Source organism: Chelon labrosus, assembly GCF_963514085.1.
Source record: "Chelon labrosus genome assembly, chromosome: 20".
NCBI lineage: Eukaryota > Metazoa > Chordata > Actinopteri > Mugiliformes > Mugilidae > Chelon > Chelon labrosus.
Window position 1 is genome coordinate 19,186,868 of NC_140353.1, and position 22,092 is coordinate 19,208,959.

Genomic DNA, 22,092 nt, shown 5'->3' on the forward strand with positions numbered 1-22,092 from the left:
TATTGCTTGTAATTGCTGATCATTTAAATCGGCAATGGAACACCCAAGAGCTTTTTTGACCATATTCTTTTTCATGGGTATGACATTCGGAGGGAATTTGAGACTGTCACACTTTAGAATTGTCAGCAGACCAAGGCCTTGTGTGCACGAGAGGAACTCTTACCCCTGAGAACGTTCTTGGAGATTAGATCTCTGGGAAATGCACCATATGTCTGTATCAGAACATGGCAGGAAAAAATCCCAGAAAATGTTATTCTCGACGTGACAGGAGGTCCTCCCATACCATACCCCAGTCCTTTCAATGCCAAAAAGAAAGCAACGTATTACAATGGATCTACTGCAACACTCCCAAACAAAACAGATAACTGAGAAAAAAGTGTCACAGAATAAAAAAAGGTTTATGTAGTCTATAGACACACTGTGTGACCGATCTTGTTTCTCCAAGATCCAAAAAAAGTATCCTGACTTACAAAATCTTTTCATGCCATCTCTATGTGAAACACTCCAGTCGACTTTTGCTGCTTTCAGCCGAGTGGACAAATGGACTAGACTTATCCATCACTGTCCAGGGCCATTTATTCAGCGTTCAACAAAAGACCTTGCTGAGCAAAAATTGCTTTGATTTTGTTTTTTCTTTTTTCTTTTTGTTAACTGCACTGTATGAAGTGACCTGATAAAACTATCCTTGCCCTTATTTATGAAAGCACTTTAAACTCTTTGCACAGCACTCTGTATGGTCATCCTCTGCTGACTCCAAAGTGGCGGCTAATGTTTCAATGTATTACCACGAGAGAAAAGAAGAGAGAAAAAATAAAATAAAAATGTGCTTAGGCTTGTGTTTTATAGCGCTTAGTTCTGTGTCAGTACAAATGTGTGTCTTCTGCGTGCGCCTATGTATCAAAGGATGACTTGCTTGTGTGCTAAGCTTTGTGTGTATCCGTGACTCTGCAGTAAACCTGGGTTCTGCTTTGCTGTTCCTAACAAGCACTACCCGCAGCTATGTTTTTCCCCTGTGTGTCCTGTTGTGCCTGTGTGTCAAACGCAATAAGACAAACCCTATAACACCAGTGAACAACTATATTGTGTATTCTCACGCACACAGTTTTTTTTTTTTTTTCCCGGCAGTTTTAGATGAATCACCACCACGCAATATCTAGACCTATTAAAGTCAGTTGCATTATATAATATATGTAAGTGTTTATTTGATCACAAGTTAAGCCCTGACTCACGTTAGATAACATGTCAGCAGGTTTACTGGCGTTGAACTGAGGTAAGGGAAGAGGAAAAAAGGTTTACTACCTCCATAAACTCTGTTTTGACTGCAGCATTAGTCAACCTCTGTAAGTTTTTACTTCGAAAAATCAGTTCATAGTGCAGAACAGTGAATGTGTATACAGTATATTGCTATTCATACACATCGTGTGTCTGCTGGTTGCACCAAAGTGTGAAATCAGGTTAAATTAAGATTAGATCAGAAGTTTTTGACGTCTCCATCTAAAAAGCAACATTTCTGGGTACGTTTCTTGTCTTGCATCAGCACTCAAAGTAAAGTAAATTTCTTGTTTAAGCAGTCGAGAAGGAGTATTAGGCTGAGTGCTGAGGGAAAATGCAATAAAGATTCACAAGTATGTATCGAATAAGTATCGCTAGCCCTGATACATGCAGTACAAATCATGGTTTCAGATCAGACAGGGTTGATTTGCGTGACTAACCCCACTCACAAGATTTTTGCAGCAGGAAGTTGGCCTGGAGTTACTCTGTTGGGAACTGATTATGCTCCTGCAAAGATCTGCTGGGGCAATCAAAACGTTTTCCTGGGCTCTACACAAAATCCACGGAGTTAAATTTGTTTACAGCAAAGTGTCTCTCATTGCTCTAGGACCATCCATTTGTGTGCAGAAGTCATTTTTCTCTGTATGGGTTGAAACACCCCAAAATGAAATCCAAATGCCGTGTTTCCAGACACATTGATTGGTGCGATTGATTTGATATTCTGATGAGAGTTGAGTCTGGCTTCGACGGGCTAGGTTGCTGTTAGTGGAAACAACATCTTAATAGGTTCCAAAGGCTTTCACTTTTGGTGTTGCTTCAAATGAAAAGCATCCTCACACGAGTCCAATTTAGTTGGAGCTGGAGCCACGAGTTTTTAAAGATCTAGGGGTATGGAGTTGCAAAAGACATCCTTGGACCTTTGCAACCGCTCACCCTTTTGGCATTACAGTTTGTTAGAGAAACATAAGCTGGACTTTTTAGACTTTCTGTCTGTGTTTGATAGACACTAGAGGAGACAGGCAGGAAGTAACGGGGTGAGAGAGAGAGGATGACATGCAGCAAAGACGTAGAAGTACCATTGAATTGTATTGTGTTGCACCGAGTCGCATTTCCATTATTTTGACAAGCCCATTTTAGTAGTGGGCTAGGCTAAATAACAGAAACACAACACAGCAATTTAACAGCACCACAAACTGCATCCTCAAAAGTGATCAGACAGTTGAATTATCCCCTTTCTGACGCTGCATCAACATTAAACTCAACGTCTGTTTTCATTCATAGTCCCTCTCAAGTGTAAAAAGATTCGTACAATAATTCAAGTGAGCTTGTATAAGTGCATCAATTGACACATCCATAACGAATCAACTTTTTTTTGTCCCGTGGCACGCTGTGATGCACGTATAGCGGCTGTACGCTCAAATGCCAGTTCATTACGTACACTAGTGAAAACAAATGCATTCAAATATAACAGCCCCGAACTGAAGCTTCTTCACGACTGTTCTAATGTTCAGTTGATGCTGAATGCCCACCGGCTAAAACGGGCTCGTCGAAATAACAGAGACGTACGCTGGCACGACACAACACAGTTCAATAGTACTACAAGGTGCAGCCTCCAAAATGAAACTTTTAGATTTAGTGCAGGAATGTTGTATTCGAAAGCATTCATCACTGGTTCCAGAGTGCGTGCGTGAGGGAGACTTGGCTCACGTTTCTGTCCATCTTCATCTAACTTGCTCGCGGCACGCTGTACTCGTGCGCCGATGTCTCAGACAGTGTGGGTGGTGTATTTTATTATGTCTGCCTGTGCCTGAGTTGTTTTTGCCCATTGGTCACATGTCTCTCTGTTTGTGTGTGTGTGTGTGCGTGTGTCCGTGTGCGTGCGTGTGCATTCTCTCAGCGATAATTTATGAAGTCTGTGATAATTTGGCTTCATGTGCCAACTCCCTCATCCAGAGGACTGACAATTAAATCTCATGGAAATTACAACAGTGCACACGCACTAAACGAGGTTAGGATGGTGATAAACGGAAAATTAAAAGTATAGGGAGAGGAACAAGAAGCAGAGGGCAACAGGAGTCAAGGAATAAAAGCTAGACATTAGGAAATGAAAAAAAAAAATGTGGAGAATTATGCAAAAAAGCAGCGAAGAAGAGTAGAAGTGGAAGGAGAGACAGCTGAGGAGAGGGTGAGAGGGAAAGAGAGAGTGGGAGGATCACGGGCGAGTTGGAGACAAAGAGAGCGCCTTTAAAATGCCAGGAGACAGTGTGCGGCAAATAAAAACTCTTTATGGCCGGCTGAGCGATTTAGTGGATTATCCCTTTACAAAGGTCAAAGCCAGTTTGGAGCGCGACCAAAACGACGACGACAGAATGAAACACGGGGAAAAAACAAAACTTCTGACTCGAGCTTTAAATGGCATGACCAGTAAGCAAATACGACAACAATGACAGCAGCTTAGCAGATGGTGCTGTCATGAATGGAAAAGGAAAAAAAATAATAATAATAATAATAACCAAATGAAAATGGGCTGTTCGAAATTAAAAAATAAAAGGCTTAAATGGTAAAAAGTCCCAAAACATGAGCCACAGCTGCTGCTGAAAATGGAGAGTAATGCAGGGAAACACAAAAGGATGTACATGGAGCTTATGACAGGTTGTGGATATTATATTAGAAGATTTGCATAATGTGTGTTTAGTGGCATAACCTGGGGTGGAAATGAACTGCACCACCGTCAGAGATTAATAATTTAGAAGAACATTCCTCTCTGGATTTCAGGAATGTATGGAGATTTAAAAAAAATAACATGTTTACCACCTTGTTCAAAAAGTCTTATGCTAGGTCATCAACTTTATATGAACAGACTACCAAATGAATAATTTAGCTGCACCAGCTAGCATGTATGGATATACATAGATGGCATTGATTTATGCTTGTCCAAAGATGCATGCAAATGTCTCTGCAAACCTTCACAGTAAAGAAACAAAACATGCAAAACTGATAAGCTGATTCAACTCATCTGGATGGGAGGTGGATTATGGAACAACTGGGTTAGCAGCTAGTGGACAGTTCATCAAATCTGACACTCTACCACCAATCCATAACACAAAAGCAACTGTCACCAGTATACATTTGCTTCTATGTATCTTATTTCGACTTCCTACGTGAAAATGGCTAATGTCGTACACTAAAAAAATACAAATTTGACCATTTTTCTCATAAATGAAACCCTAATATTGCAGAATGAATGACTTTATTGTGTGTGAGAGATTTAAAAAAATGCGGTTATAATGGCAGTCGATGGGACATCTTTGTCCGCCAAGGTTGTCTGCTACCCAAAAACTAATAATGCAACCAAGTCAGTATTTTAGATAATCTTGGTCATATCCAGGATTGATTTGAAAAAAAAAAAAGATTGAATTTTTGGTAGTTTTGTAAAGTGCTGACGTGGTTTAAGAGATTTATGCAGAAAAAAAGCAGAAAAAATATTAATCAGTTAAGCTTTTTTGGCAGTTTTTTGGATGTGGACATTTTTGTCCTTAATGACTCAGTAGGGTAGTGGATTAAACTGATGCCTGAGGGATAAGTTCATCACTGAGATAAACCCGGTGAATTTCAACATGTTATGAGCCACAACATGTTTTTGAGGTCCTTGACCTGTGATGCTTCAACCAAACAGTCCAAGTAAACATTTGAAGGAACTCCGTAAAGGCATCCCTGAAATATTGAGATGAGTTATTGTTAGAAAAACCAATTGCTGTTGCTACTCCAAACAAGTCTGGTGTAATTCAACTAGAGCCTTTACTTATGTTGGTTCAGTCATTTTATTTGCTTTTTCCACAGGCTGCACTCAGTTTTTAGTTCCATTATGCTGCCAGTCTAAGGTCTACTATAGAGACTGAAATGACTAAAATTCACCCTTTTGCGAGGGTCGAGGTGGAGGATGCCTGGGATCGAAACGGAGAGAGGGAACGATCTGAGCAAAGGTTGTGCTGGAGAGAAAAAAAGAAACAGGTAAGAACGGGAGAGGAGGAGGATCGGTGAACACATTTTAATCAGAACTAAATTACAGAGACTGAGTGGGCAATAATGGAGGAGACGAAAAGGGATTAAAGCGGAAGGAGAGAGAGAGGAGAGAGAGAGAGACAGAGGCGGGTCATTAAGAAGTCTCTAGTGGAATAAAATGAGGCATTATCATTTTAATGCATGACTTATGCCTGCTTGTGAAATATGAGGAAGGCACCTATATACGCAGCTACACGTAGCCTACATATCTGCACCCTCTCTGAACCGCTTTATGTAAGGCTCTGCTTCCACTGACGTCACACATGTTCTTTTTTTCTAAAGGTGACATGACCAAGAGCCACTTTTAGTGGAGAACAGAACAATCAGTGTTATATATGCAGCAGTAGACGAATAAGAAGAAGAAAAAAAAAACAGAAGAAGAAGGCGATCTAGTCTGATTCTACAGCTCTTGACATTGCTTGCAATTCATCAGCCAACACTGTAACCTCAAACTGACTATGGCTAAACTGCAACAGTAATATATTTTGAAAGAAGCATAATGCCCAGAAGATTATGTTTTCCAATAACTTAATGAGAAAATATTGGAGCTGACTGTCTTTGGCAAGCTGTTTAATGTTATTAACAGTATTAATATTATTATGCATTCACAGATTGTATTGGGTAGAGCATTACAAATGTCTTATGCATATGTAGCTTAATGTTAAAGGCATAGAGTGCAGTCGAGTCATTTTTTTTTTTCTTTAAAGGGGAAGTACTGTTTTTTACAACCTGGACCTTATTTCTGGCATAAAATACGATTGTTTACTCACCCATATAACTTTTGTGTCATTTGTAGTCCTTCAGGAGATAATTAAATCAGCGTATATTCATATAGTGGGAGTGACTGGGGCACCGAGACGCAGCCTCTAGATAACGCATTATCCGCGCGAAACTCATTCATTTCACCAATATTTTGTTATCGTACGCTAGTGCTATTCCCCGTTGAATCTGGAGTTATCTGTCATCATCATCCGGAGTCTGTAGATTGACCTACAGACCCCGGATGATGTCTTCTGACCTGGATGATGTCATCTCTGAGCGCCACGTGCATCTGCGACGGTCGGCTTGTTTACCTGTCATGTTCTACTGCTATGGTTAGTCCACAACCTCAGTATCGGAAAAATATTAAGCCATGTTGTAAAGAAATAGCAGTATTTATGCCAGAAATAAGGTCCAGGTTGTAAAAAAAAAAACAGTAGTTCCCCTTTAACCTTAACCAAAGTGACTTGAATGGGCGGTGAACACCAATCTGCGATGCAAGTGCTGGACGCTTTGTATGGCCACGATCCACCCCAACCAACTTTTTCACAAATGCATCAGTTCAAAGTCTGCAGCGCAACTAAGATGACAGATTAATAACATATGATCAGAATGTGTAGGTGACAGGGTTGCCTGAAAAGTAACAAAAAAAAACAAAAGTTAAACTCGTTTGTTCTCCACATATTTGAATAAAATATATTTCCATTTCACGTCCATGTCTTTGTGACACAATAAACCCAAAGTGAATTTAAATATATAATGAAGCTTCTGTCTATTCTATGGTGTTCTTTCTTTGCTTTTAAATTACACTGTTTCATTAACACTGCTGCAAACTGAAGACAAATAATAGCCACATTGTTCGTCTTTCTAAGGGCCAGACGTTAAAAATAAATAAATAACTAAAATGTCTGAGAATGTCTGAATAAGTTCTACTAAAAAAAATAAAAAATAAATAAAAAAAGGCCTTTCACAGTGGGGCCTAGAGTTAGGTGTTTGCACATCTAACACATCTGTTTGCACAGGTCGGCATGTTGCCATGATATTGCTTCCTTATCAGCACTCAACGCAGAAATATAAGCGTATTATAATAAAGTACTGGGCAGATAAATGTTTTAATCAGATCACAGATTTAATTGCAATTCATCTTGATTTATGTCGTGACTTTCATGGCAATCTATTCAACTATTTCTTTTAGGAACAATAGAAACTAAAAATGCCAGCCGACTGCAAGTGGAATATTCTGGAGATTACCCTCCATCATCTTTGTGTACTGATGTAATAAATGATGAAATATTTCACCAGGTAGGTAAAAACTAAGCTCTGCGTGTGGAGGTATAGGAAAAGTTATACCTCTAGTTCACATGGAAGCCTGTGTTCAGTTTCAGGGTTCATCCTCGGAGCTCCTCATCCTTAGGAGCTCGGCCATCTGGAGGAAGCTTAGACTCTCCAGGATGCCAACTTCCATTGGAAGCTTCCCACATAGCACACCTTTCTTGTAGAAATTAAATTTATCGTCGCGCCAAGATCCCCTGACATGAGCTAGAACACGCCAACATGACCTGATTCCACATCAAAGGCTGGAAAACTGTACATATTCTCTGTATGACTGCCACTTAAGCAGGAAGCCCTTTGATTTGTGTGATTTTCGGGCACGCACTCCTCTGGCCGCTGACTGGTCTTCGGGGCAGAGATGCCTTAATTTCATAAATGAATTAAATAAAATGTGACAATGCATTAACCTCTCCGAACTCTTTGACATTTAAAAAGAGTGACTCGCAGTTTTTTTTCCTCTCTCTCTCTCTCCCTGTCTCAAACATGCACACATATAGATACACTTTATGCAAATGACGCATATGCTTAAGGGCAAAAATGTGCACACTCTCAAATCTCCTTGCTAATATTAGCCAGTGTTTCCCCCCCATCCAAAATATGCTCTGTAACTTTGGGTAAATGCTTTAACAGAAAACTGTTCTGTTGTTGCAGGAGTAACCATCCCTGGAGCCATGTGGTGGCACAGAGTTAGATTATCTCACAGCAGAATAAGGTTACTATCGGGCCCACCTGCTTCCCGCCAGCATTCTGCCAACACCTGATTCAAAGACAAAACTGTGCCTGTAGAGGGTTTTCAGGTGACGTAAGCTCTGACTTAATCCTCCCACAGCAGTATCACCCTCTCCTCTCAGCCTCCACTGGTAAGGAAATAATTCATACATTTGAAATCTCCATTGTTTGTGGTTTTATTTGCAATGTAATTTGTTACACACAACCATAACAAACTGTTAAAGTCTACCTTCTTTGCACCAAACACTCTCCCCCCACTGCAGTCGTGAAGCATGACTGCGTTCGGGTTCGCGGCACTTAAAATGGACTCCAATTGTGACAAGTTTCACAGCAGGGGAAAACTATCAAAACATTCAACACCTCTCAAACCACTTCAGCGGCACAATCCCACTTCTCTGCCGTCAACATATCAGCCCTTGAATCAGCCCAGTTCAAAGTTGTGCTGAGAAAGCCTCCCTGGATTATTTGGGGAAATTACTTGGCAGAAAATGAGTCTGTGCAATATCAGGGTAGTTTGGGCGCTAGAACATGTTGAACTTTCAGGTAATATTACTGAGCAGGAACCTCAGAGATCATGACTGGATGATTGGACGTGCGCAGTTCTCTCACTGGAGGCACAAACTGTTGGGAGAGTTGTCTGTCGTCTGTAAAGTGCATGCTGCTTTGAGTTAAGTGGATTAGTGAAATAGAAGAACCTCTCCTACGAAACTTTCTAATGGTATTTCCTATTATACATAAGCTTAGGTGCAGAGGAGTATCTTAAGCCAATGAGTGTGAAAAGGGCATTTAGGAGATGTGTATCAGAATGAATGAAAAATAAAACATTTGAATGGAAGGCTAGCAACAGGAATGACCTGCCAATCAACTGTCACAGTTACGGTATATCTACAACTAGGCTCCACAGTTAATCCGTGGTTCGGGAATAATTAGCCTTGCATATGCAGACTGAGGTCTTATCAGAATATGAGTCTGCTAACAATCTGTTTGGATTTCAATGTGGGACGTGTTCCAGCCAATACAGAGGGAAAAAGACAACCTTGTTTGTCGTTTTCAGTAACTGGTGTGACCCCCTTGTGCTGCATTAACATCAACTAAATGTTTCCAGTAACTGCTGATCAGTCCTCTACAGCGGCTTGGAGGAATTTCAGCCCATTTCTCAGGATAGAACCGCTTCAGTTCTGGCATGTCAGAGGTTTGAGTTGGACATTCCAAAACATTAAACATTTGTTCTTCTTTAACCATTCTTTTGACGAACGACTTGTCCTTATGGGCAAGAACTATTAGTCACCTTTAACCTTTTGTGATGCTATTATGCACTGTTTTGCTTCGATTTTCTGTATTTACTAGGGGTGGGACTCGATTAAAAAAAAAATAATCTAATTAATTAGAGGCTTAAATTAATCACATTTTAATCGCATAACAATATTTGCCCCAAAAAGCAATGTTTTTTTAATTTAAATGGATTTTAGTGGACAACTGAGTATTTTTTCAGAACAGTATTGACTTTAAATCAAAAAAAAGAAAAAAGAATGAAAGAAAGAAAAGCAACAGTTTGGGCTGCCGACACGTCTTGTCCGTACTCGGACCGGGACTGCTAGCTCTAACAGCTCCGGCAGTTTCTGTGCTCACTGCAAACTCTTTCGGTGGTATGCAAACTCTTGCCGTTGGCCGAGCTCTGAAGTGTGCATCAGTGTAATCGCTGTACCAGGAATCCTGCACTAGGGATGTGCGATATTTCATCGTTTACGATATATCGTCAAAAACATTCCCCACGGTAAGAATGTCATCCCGCGATAAAAACGATAAATTCCCATAGATGACGTATGTATGTGCGCGACACACTCGCAGCCTAACACGTATGGAATATTGACAAATTGACAATGGCGGAAGGCGGAGCAGATACGCCGGGCAGCGAGGAGCTCGTTCCTAAACAAGGCTCCACCTCCATTAGCTAGTTTGGTTTTAACCCCTTAACGCCTGAATTGATTTTTCAAATATATAAAGAAATTAAATATTTGTATTTTTGCTTATCACTCCGGCCGGTCCTACGAGAAACTAATGCTTGCAAAAGGTTCCTAGGAATTTTTTTGAATGTGCACAAACCGACATTGGAGTAATGCGTTATTTCGGCTGCAGTCTGAACGGAAACAGTGCGTCGCGAATTCGCGACACTAGGCATGAAGGGGTTAAAAAGTCTGATGCGGAGCAGCAAATTACAACATGCAAGGTTTGCTAAACAATGCATAAAAAGGACGGTAACTTGTTCCACCACCTCAACCACAAGCACAAACCAGAATATGATGAAAGCCAGAAAATGCGCAAGGATGCAGAAGCAGCGTCGACTTCATCCAAAGAGTCCGCTAAAAAAAACAACTCAGATAAAACTTGCCGATGCATTATAGTCAAAAAGATTAGGCTGAATTGGTGTTTATTTATCGTCATTTTTATCGTTACCGTGATACATACCAGTAATTATCGGGATAAAATTTTTAGTCCATATCGCCCATCCCTATCCTGCACTGACAAAAGTTCTGCATTGTTTGGAATTTTCTGTAATTAATTAATTGTAATTAATGCGTTAAAGTCCCACCCCTAGTATTTACTATGCTCTTAAGCAATGAAAATATTGTATAAATATTTCTAGTGTCAAGGAGTGCTAAGAAGTGTTTGTTGTTGGTATGCGTCATTGTTATGAGCGCTACGAATGTCCCTATGTTTGTACCAAGAAAGGGCAAAGGATACGTTCCATTCATAAAAGTCAGTAACTTATTTTAGATTCAGACATAAAGCTAGTGCTATTCCAGCTGTGGTAGCAGGGTTTGGTTTTGCTCAGCTGGGGCAGACAGGTTCAGGGAGCGCTGCCAGCGTAGGTAGATTAGCACAGCTGTTGCACATTGTCTATTCAGCTGTGGTCCATGTGATTGCACGAGTGTGTTTTAAAGTGCATGGCTTGAGTGCACAGCTTGTGCACAGTGGTGGTATTAAGCTGCTTATGCAAGCGTAGTTTTGGGATTGAAGTAGGTTGCTAACAGAAGGCTTCATGAAGCCTTTGAATGTTGTGGGTCAAATGCCGGTATTTGGCGCAGGTTAATCAAAAAATTATTTTGATCTGCATCAGTTTTTAAGTTGATTCAGTATAAGAAGAAAAAAAAAAAAAGCTATATCCTAAACTTCGGAATTTGTTGGGTGTCATGTGACATGGTTGAAATTAGAGAAAGTCAATGAAAAGATGTTCTGTAGGGCTGCAACGAAGCAACTATTTTAGCTGTTAACCAAGAACAGTGTAAGGAATATGGGCTTAATGTTGACTGCGACCCACAATTACCAAGAAACAAAGAACTGCACCATATAGACATATGGTATTGTTATTTTTGTGTATAACAGTGAACAAACAGATTTGAATTGTTCAATGTAGAGAGATATGAATGTGTAATGCAATGCAAATGTGTAGTTTAACATTACATAACAACACATAACAGTTCAGATTATGCTTGCATCAATGCATCAAAACCGCTCTTGAGGAAATGAAGGCGACATCATGGAGAGTTCATTCATCTTTACATACAGTCTTGGTTTGTATTGGTCGCAGTGAAGTACTCTCCCAGGACTGTATCACAGAGCTATGTAACTAGACCCCAATTGATAATTAAACCAATTCATTTAAATGACAACAAAGTAAAGATGATGCATGAGCTAGAGATCTTCATGGCTCCAAACGGACCCATGAAAAATCAACTCTAAGCCCCCATGTACAAGCTTATTTTATAAAATAGAGTCCCGATCCAGACCCGAGCATAATCTGACACGATCCAAACGTCGTCTACTTGAAGAAGAAACCCGAGCAGTGAGGGAAAACACATCATTTTCTACTGCTGTGAATGCGCTGTATACACATGATACAGATGATGTCTCTTCTAATTCACTCGGGTATTGGATATATCGACTCACAGGCTCAATATCAGTAATAGTAAAACTAGACCCTACCTCAACTGATCAGAATGTGCAGAAAACCATTGCCGTCTATATACATATTAAACAAGTGTTCATAAAACTGCTTTAAAATATAGAGGGAAAATGCGTGTTATACAGTAGGCATGATTACTCTCTCTCACACACAAATACACAAGTCTTTACAATAATTCTATTATGTTGACAGTGGTAGCTTTGCTCTTAGCTCTTGGCTTGTATTCGGGGCTAAAGAGCTGTTAATACAGTGAGGGAGATAACAGGAACACACACCCAAGGAAATGAGAAATACACAGTATAGGATGGTTGAGGTTAGCAGGATTTAGGATGCTGTAATGGAACAATGGGAGATGTTGGAACCTATGAAAGGATGGGACCTGCAGTTTTAGACATTATCTATATCTTATGCTTGATTTCACACTCAACTATGAGTCAAGCACACAGAAACAGCTGAGAAACCATAAGGACAATCGAAATTGTTAATTCACATATTTCTGTTTTCTCTGTCCTGCTTAAAACACTTATTTGAGTCTGTTTGGCCTGTGTCCCCTTCAAGAATAGGTCCATGTTCTGTCTTGAAGAAGCCCATGAGGTAGCATGTTGTCACAGTCATGCTGGCAATTTTGTAAGACCGTGATTCGGAAGAGCAAAGTGTTAACATGCTGAGAAGTTAATTTAGACAACTGTCAATTAGCCCAAAACAAGAAGGTAAAGTTGACACTAACAAGAGTTTCATTACTGGAGATTTGGAGACAAATCTGTAGGCAAATTGACCAGATGTAAAGTAGAAGAAGACATTATCACAGTCATCTTCAGAGGGATCGGAATGTCTGTGGCAAATGTTATCGCAATTAACCAAAAAGTATTTGCAAATCACAAATGCCATGGACTATATGACAAGATATAAAGTCAGGGGTTCAACCGAAGTCAGAGGGATTCACCATCTGTGTGGCAATGACCATCAGTTGAGCCCATGTTGAGATAATTTAAAAGGATATGTGAGAAATTTGACCTGCTGCTGGCACTAAGGAAAAATCTAGGAAGAGACTACGAGAATCAATCCAGCAGATGGTTGATTGATTCAGGTGGTATCAACATCATGGTGGAACTAGAGGATGAGGAAGAGTATCAACAAACTCCTTAGTTTCTCACATGTAAAATAGGTATGATTGTTGTTGAGATATTTCTGGTTGACCGAACAACCATGTTCAATGTCCTACAACACTGTTGAATTAAAGCTAAGTCTATGTGAGACACTTTGTCAGTCGGCTTTTGTTGAGTATTTCAGTTTCGGTAACATGCATTTCACCTCTGGATAAGGCTTCCTTCTTGTGCCTTTCAGATGATTACATGCAGGAGATTCCTGAGACATTACTTCCGCCTCAGCATGATTTTTACTCCACTGCTATTCCTCAGTCACTATCAAGTCTGCAATCCTGAATTGAGACATTTGATTTGTCCAAAAAATACTGTGTATTACTTCAGTACATTACCTCAGAACTCTTTATTATGTGTGACATTTTTGAAATATGACCTGGATCTAATCTTAGAAACCATATGGACTCCTGACAGCATCACCTGTCAGGCTCAAAAGGTCAATAATACATAGATTTCTATGAACACTGATCATTATGTTTCAGTACATCAACAGTTTCAACAAGTATTGACTAATCTGCTAATTATCTTCTTCAGTTAATAGTAAGGTCTCGTAAATGTCAGGGTATAATTAAACGTTATACCAACAAACAAACACGAGCCAAACTACTTTTAATTCACCTTATAATTCATCTTAAATCAACATTTGAGAAAGTGGAGACAAGAAATGTTTCTACATGTGCAATTTAAGTAGGTATGAGCTATAAGTCAGATGTCTGTACTGTTCATTTTAGCTTGAGACAGATGGAAATGGGGAAAAGAAAATAAGAAGCAGAAAGGAAGAATGTCATAGATTCTTGAAGTTGAAAATGCCTCTCCAAGAGTCAGGTCGACAAAAATATTTTTTTAGACATCTGGCCAGGTCGGTCTGAGGCTGAAATTTCAGGCCGTGCCCTGTGCACTACTCTAAGAGGCATGCAGCCTCTACTCAACACTTCTCAGACAGCACTCTTGTTCAGAAAAAAGGCTATTGACTGTTAGAAGTACTTTTTTAGAACCAGGCTCACCCCTGCTTTTACAGCCATTCAGCTTTTGTGAAAAGGTGACCCATGCCCAGTGTTTAAGAAAATGCCAATAAGCATTGGAAATGAAAAGCAAAAACAACTGTTAAAGGGAGTTTCATGATGAATTTACAATCATTTACAATTTACAAACGCAGTAGGGGTTGGTCCGACTCGTCGTCTAGTTGACTTTGCTGCTGTGCCATGACGCTTTAAGCAGGAAGTCGACTAGTAGCTGATCACGTGAAAATAACAAGAGAAATATCCGAGAAGACAGGTGAGGAGCACAGTCAGTCATTGCAGCAAACTAGCAGCAGTCATCAAGTGTGTGGAAATACTTAACTAAAGATGAAGCCCATTCTACCGTGACATACAGAATATGTAAGTCAGTCCTGAAATACAACAAAACTACTACGTAATGCATAATCATCTGAAAAGGCATCCGCCAACGTTAGCAGAGGAACGATCCAAATCCTCCGGACAGCAGTCAGTTAACAACTTCACCAAATGTCCTGCGGTAACAAAGAGGAGGCTGCACATCAACAATTTGTTGGTGAACTTCATTGTCTAAAGTTATTAAACGTTAGCTGCTATACATGGAAAAGGCTTCGGAGATATACAATTTTTTTTTATTATTATTAAACGCTACTTACGGTTCCAATTTATATAGGCTATACATATCTGCAGCACACAGTATTGATAAGCTCATGTGTTCATGTTCAGTTCTGTTGTGTTCCATTAGTTGACGTTGTTGCTGTGGTTGTAGAGCGTGTTTTTTGTCCTTGATGTCAGTGAATGCACCATGCGAGAGCGGTGTTTATGGTGTTGACGTGGTCTACGGCCGACAGTAGCCTGTGTTCCAGCTTCAATTGCCTTGCAGAAAAGCCTCCGTAGCTTCTTTTGTGTGAGACGCTACAATGTATGTAGTCAGGTCAAGAATACAGGCCTCATGGTCGCAAAATCACACATTTGATTTTAATAAAATTGGTCAAGTCGTTTAATCCCTATCTCATAATGCTTTACTGTGCAACTTAAGACACTGAAGCACATTATATTTATTTTAATATGAAACCCTCAAGCTTTTATATCAGACATAAAAGCTTGATAGGGTTCACGACTGATATTTCTCCAATGATAATCTTTAAAAGCAGCATTCCTACAGCCACAGTTCATCTGATCTACTGGCCTTTACAAAAAGGAATGAAGTAGCCGATCATTGACAAAAACCGCAACATGAATGTACGACATTCTCCAGGATGAGTGGAGTTTAAGAGAATGTGAGTCAGTCTATTGACTGGAATGAGAGAAAAGAAGGAGAGCCTGTTTAAAGCTGCTGCGGAATACGAGTGTATGATGTGCGAGGCAGTAATCAGACAGCGAGCCTTTCGCCTGACAAAACCGTCACATGTGAATGGCTCAGTTCCGGCTGCAACCGAACGATGAATAATTCCGTAACATTACGGCAGAGGAGGCGAGAGGCATATGGTAATGGCGGGAATAAAGCAATAAAGAGAGACAAAACTTTAACTTGAAAAGAGCAACAGACCATCCGTTTTGGGCTAGTGACTATAAAAATGAATGCCAGCCATATAATATTACGTGCACAGGGCAGTGTGAAAGCAATGTATTAGTTCTTAAAATGGGATGACTACAAGTTAAAAAAAAAGTATTGAACTTTAAGCAAATAGTCAACCACTTACAGTACTACAAGTGTGAGTGACTTCTTGATTTTAATATTAAAGCAAAAGCATTCCATTGATCCTCAAGTGGAAATTTATTTTTTCCCATCCAGTCTGTGATAGCTTCTGCTTGTTGCAGACGGTATTATGCAGGATGAGGTACTCCCTGGCAGGGAATCAATATCTGGTTCAAGGACATGTGTTTGGTATAAATAGTTCAAATCTGACTTCCATGTTAATTGGACCACCACGACTATAACTAACATAAGCTTTCTGTTCCTAATGTGAGACAAAAAAAAAAAAAAAACTTCAGAGAGATAACAAAATATAACTGTAGAAGAATTGAAGGTGACGGTGAAATAACTTGCATGACTCTGACGTCTTATTTCATTCCCAGCAGGTAGAGAGTGAAGCCATGCTTGATACTGATGCATCAGTGTCGGAGCAGCAGACTGTCGAGATAAGAAGCCTCTCCTCCCGTATTTTTTATTATAAATTCCTCAGACAAATGTGAATGACTTGGAAACTAATGTCACCTAATGAATAATTCCTCTCAGTCTCCTATGCTTGTTGAATCGCTGATTACGGCCGTGCAGCGAGGTTTTCACTTTGTTTATTAAGTGCTGTACTTTTACACAGATACTATTCCCTCTTCCTTTGTCACTTTTGATTGGATTCAGCGCCTTCGGTGCCACGCTTTGTCAACAGCTGCAAAGTTGCGGCCTTTTGAATTCTCTACTGCTCTGAGGGCAGCAGAGAATGTTGATATTCTTAAGAGGAAACTCAAGAAGTTTTCATTCTGGCATTAAATGGATTTATATATTTTCTTGTTGAGGGTATTGTTTTTCATCGTTTAAAGTAGCTTGTGCAAAGCAAATAAAGTCTGATAGACTGACTGACTGACTGACTGACTGACTGATCAATAGGTTGACTGATCGATCGATCACTTGATCAGTCGACGGGTCATTGATTGATTGGTTGATCACTCTGATTGATGATTGATTGACTGACTGACTGATTGGTCGATCACAATATCATTTGATCATTTGACCGAGAATTGATTGGTTGATTGACTGATTGGTAGATTGATCACTTGATCAGTCGATCAATGATTGATTGACTTATTGGTTTACATGACTACATGACTGGCCTCTTCATGAGCATTTGGACACATTTGCCATGCCTAAAGGTAAATTTGTGATACTGTTTAAAAAACAAAAAGAGGTTTTATTAAAAAAAGGTCCTCAGTTGATAACATGCGAAGGCTCATACATCTGGTGTATATGAACTGCTCTAACCCGGTACCAGTGGCAGCTTTTTCACTTGACGCTGAGAAGGCTTTTGATCGGGTGGAGTGGGGGTTCCTCATGTCGGTTCTCTCAAAATTTGGGTTGGGTCCTGGCTTTTGTAACTGGGTGAAGATACTTTACTCTAGCCCAAGAGCAGCTATTCTAACAAATGGGCTGATATCTGATTTTTTTTGTCTTTCTAGAGGAACAAGACAGGGATGTGCTCTCTCCCCATTGCTCTTTACTATTGTTCTTGAACCATTAGCTGTAGCAATTAGAGCTGATGTGAGTATTAAAGGTGTGCAGGCGGGGGGTAGAGAGCACAAGCTATTTATGTATGCCGATGATATCTTAGCAGTGTTAGCGGACCCTGGGGACTCCCTGCCAGTGTTACTTGAATGTATTGAGTCATATTCTAGATTATCAGGTTATAAAATAAACTGGCATAAATCGGAATGTATGCCGATATCGCATACATGTCACTCTGGAGTTAGCACTTCATATGGCTTCAAGTTTATACCTTCAGGTATGAAATATCTAGGTATTCGACTAAATCCGAATCTGGATGAAATAATGGTCTCAAATATGGAACCACTCCTCCAGAAAATGAAAATGAACCTGGATAAATGGGGAAAATTGAAGCTCACACTATGGGGAAAAATTAATGTAATTAAAATGGTGGTTGCACCACAATTCAATTATGTTTCCATGATGTTGCCAGTTAATATAGCACCACAGCTGTTTAAACAGTATGATAAAATTATCAAAGACTTTTTATGGGATAAAAAGAGACCAAGGATTTATATAAAGAAGATGTGGTCACCGAGGGAAATGGGAGGTATGGGCCTACCTAATGTAAGATTATATAATCTATCATTTGAAATGTCTAGACTGGTTAAACATTGGAAGGGGATAGATCAGGAACTCAGTTGGGTCAAAATTGAACGGGAACTAACCAGCCCATTCGAACCTTTGGATGTCCTCTCACATGGTTCAACAACTTTAGGACACAATTATTTTTCAAACCCAGTGTTGTCTTATTCTAAAGCAGTCTGGAGAGAAATTCATAAGATGTATGGTATATCGCACTTAAGACAACCTTACGCCTCTCTATGGCATAACCCAGCCATACGTATTGGGAAGAAATCTGTTTATTGGAATCAATGGCTTGTAAGAGGGATACGGAAAATAAGTGACCTGTGTGTGGAGGGAGTGTTCATGTCGTTTGCTGATATTATACAAAAATATAATCTGGAATACAAAGGTAATCTTTGGAATATTTACAAATAAGAGATTGTATCACAAAGGGTAAATTTAGTCACAACAAGAATACATTGATGGAAGTTTGGGAATTACCCAGTATAACACACAGAGCAGCCATGTTTTACAAGACATTTAATGGTTTACGAGAAGATTTGTGTAAAAATCTGAGGATCATTTGGCAGAAAGACCTCAGGTGCGATTGGAGTGAGGAGGACTGGTTAAATATTTTGTCAAATACAGGGAAACACATGAGAGAGGCGAAGGGGAAATTTATTCAATATAAGATAATTCATAGATTTTATTTCACTCCTTCAAAACTTCATAGAATGGGCTTGATAGGAAATAATCTATGTTGGAAGTGTCAGTGTGAAATAGGGACATTTTTACATGTACTGTGGGGATGTAAGCTAGTGTACCCGTTTTGGGAGAAAGTAGTGGAACATGTGAGTAAATGGCTCGGTGTGGCGATACCTGTATCACCAAGACTGTGTTTGTTAGGGGATCAAATGGAGATGCCAAATATATCTAAATATGAACGGGGGGTTTTAAAAGTTGAGATGGTTACAGCTGCCCGAATAATTCTTAGAGTATGGAAGAGTACAGTCGCCCCAGATGTTAAAAAATGGATGGAAATGATGTCAGAAGTTGCATCATATGAATGCATGTTAGCTAGAATTAACAACGAAGAGGAACATTTTAGGAGGGCCTGGGAACGTATTTTTTTGTAGGTAGGGCATATAGAGAAATTTGTAGACATGGTGCTGAATATTTATTTTGGTTGTTTCAAAAATGAAAATGTAGATTTGCAGGAGGCCGTTGTATATATGATTGTATGCTGGATATACTGTCTGTTAATGTTGGTGTCAATGTTTGTTCTAGAGTTTGATTGTATGTTTATGTATGTATGAATAAATAAAAACTTTAATGATAAAAAAAAAACAAAAAAACAAAAAGAAACCGGCCCGTCTCACTTCCCATGCTTTAACACAGTGTCCGACAAGTTACGTAACTTTCCACAGCCAGCAATGCAACAGTCATGTACATGCACTTCACAAAGTGACTTGACAGTTCTGTGGCGGTGGGAAATGTGCCACTGTTTGAACCTTTCATGCGAACAACCAAAAGCAATTTTGTAAATGCCTTTCGAGATGGAACTTTGCACTGAGGGGGGTTGTAACAGTTATACACTGTGGAACTTTTTGATTAGATGCTGAACTTTGAAGGAATACTGACAAGACATAGTCAGGGTCAATACACCTCCACCTCCACCTGGCACAAGGACCTCTTTTAGACTTTTTTATTGTCATTCAAAGCCATACATCAGCAGTGCACAGTAGAATGAAATTACGTTTCACTGACTCGCAACAGTAGCTGTAATTATTTACAGGTGGCTGTGTATAAGAAAAATATTATACATGTATATTGCACTTACTTACATCTTTTCACCCCAATAAATCAGATGATCCTTCATTACCCTATTATACAAATTATTAAGTAGCTGCTGCTGAACTCAATCCATTCTCATTAAACTGAAGATTTCTTTCATTAGGTAGTTTTTCATGGAACCCCCAGGATTAGCAAGATCAACAAGAGAAATCCAACCACCCCTGTAAGTAACTATAATAATTATCTCGCAAAGATTGTTCCTCTAATACACTACACTGGTGCCTGAGGAATGTAAATTATCAGTGAAGGTTACCGCTGTGGTGGAGTTTCCTGATTTGATGCACAACCTCTCACAGGTTGGTTTGCGCATGGTTTGTCTTACACCGATTTCTTGTCTCATGGCAGCTCCCTGTGCATGTGAAAATTGCAACTATGAAGAAGTAAAGTTATACAATTAAGAACAGGAGAACAATGGAGGCTTTGCTGAACACACTATTTTTTTTTTCTCAAAGCTTTGTAATCCTGATTGAATTAGTAATATGTTCCCTGAATAATTTCACATAAGTCTTTGTGATGCCTTTTGAATTAGTAATGTGCTCTCCCTATGAGATGGTATGCCGAGCAAAATACGGCATTTTTTCATTTAATCCTTCAGAAATTCTCTTTGGTTTCAGTAAGGCATCAATCGCCTTTGTTCTTTCCTTGTTTTTTTGTTGTTTGTTGCCGTTTCTTTCTTCCCTCCCCCCTTCTTGCCTCAAGTAATTTTGCATGGTGAGCGTTTCCCCAGCTTCCACCTTTGTGCAAGTACATGCTGGAAGTTTAAGGCGTTTGGCACAAGAAGCTACGAGATGGTTCGTGAAGTCATTCATGCACTCTGGATATTTAAAAAAAGCAAAACATCGTAAATCAAAAAACTGCGATAAAAGCATCAACATTTTCGCTTTAGGTTGACATAGTATAATGCCATTTTATCCCATTGATAAACTGTCAAGGACATGAGATAACTCAAGTAAAAGTGTCCTTGGGCGAGACACTGAGCCACAAATTGCTCCCAGTGGTAAAGGCAGCACCTTGCATCATATGTTTGACTGAGAGGCATATTGTAAAGTGCTTTGGGTGAAATTGCTTTGTATAAATGCAATCACTTACCGCTTCTCTTTTGGTAGATTGTGAAGAGTTTTTGCCGCGTTCGTCTGCCTGCATACCCACCAAATGATGCTCAGCCAGGAAACACTGTGAATGGAAACACAAAGAACAACAATAAGAGATTGAAGATATCAGCCTGATATGGCAAACTTCCAGAAGTCTTATCTTCACTTGTTAGGTTTACAAGGATGGTCATCTTCAACTAGATTGAAATCATTCTGATTAGAGATTCCAACATAACTCTTCACATGGATGCCAGTAACATAAGTATTTACATGCCACAAAACAATAATCAGGATACAACTTCTCTGACATGCGCAAAGCAGCTCTCTGGAGTGTTGAATCTGCTCGAAACATAACAGAAGAAGAAGTTTTAAATTTTCTATTCAATAGAATAATATGATCAAGACAGACTGAGATGGATCCATGTTTTTAAAAGTGTTTTTAAAAGTGCCATCATCATTTCAGGGTTTGTCCATCCCTTTAAACACTTTCATGTTTCCTTCCCTTCTGGAAGACTCATCACATCAACTGCAATGCAGTTGGTGTCCTGGATCACTGACTACCTCAATGGAAGACCACAGTATGTGCGGCTGCAACACTGTGTGTCAGACAGGGTCTGTCAGCAGAACTGGGGCTCCACAGGGGACAGCCCTCTCCCCCTTCCTCTTCATCATCTACACCACAGACTTCAACTATCAGACACAGTCCTACCACCGTCAGAAGTTTTCTGATCCTACTACTCTGCGATAATAGGATGCATCAGTGATGGTGAGGAGGTCAAGTACATAACTGTGGTGGGAAAGTTTGTCACATGGTGCAAGGACAACTTCCTGCAGCTGAATGTGACAAAGACAAAGGAACTGGTTGTGGACATGAGGAGAAAAAAGGATCCGGTGATCCCTGTTACCATCCAGGGGGCCCATGTGGACATTGTCAAGGATTACAAATATCTGGGGCCAGAGCTGACTCTACTTCTTGAGGAGACTGAGGTCCTTCATCATCTGCCGGACAATGTCAAGAGTCAAGAAGGATGTTCTATGAGTCTGTAGC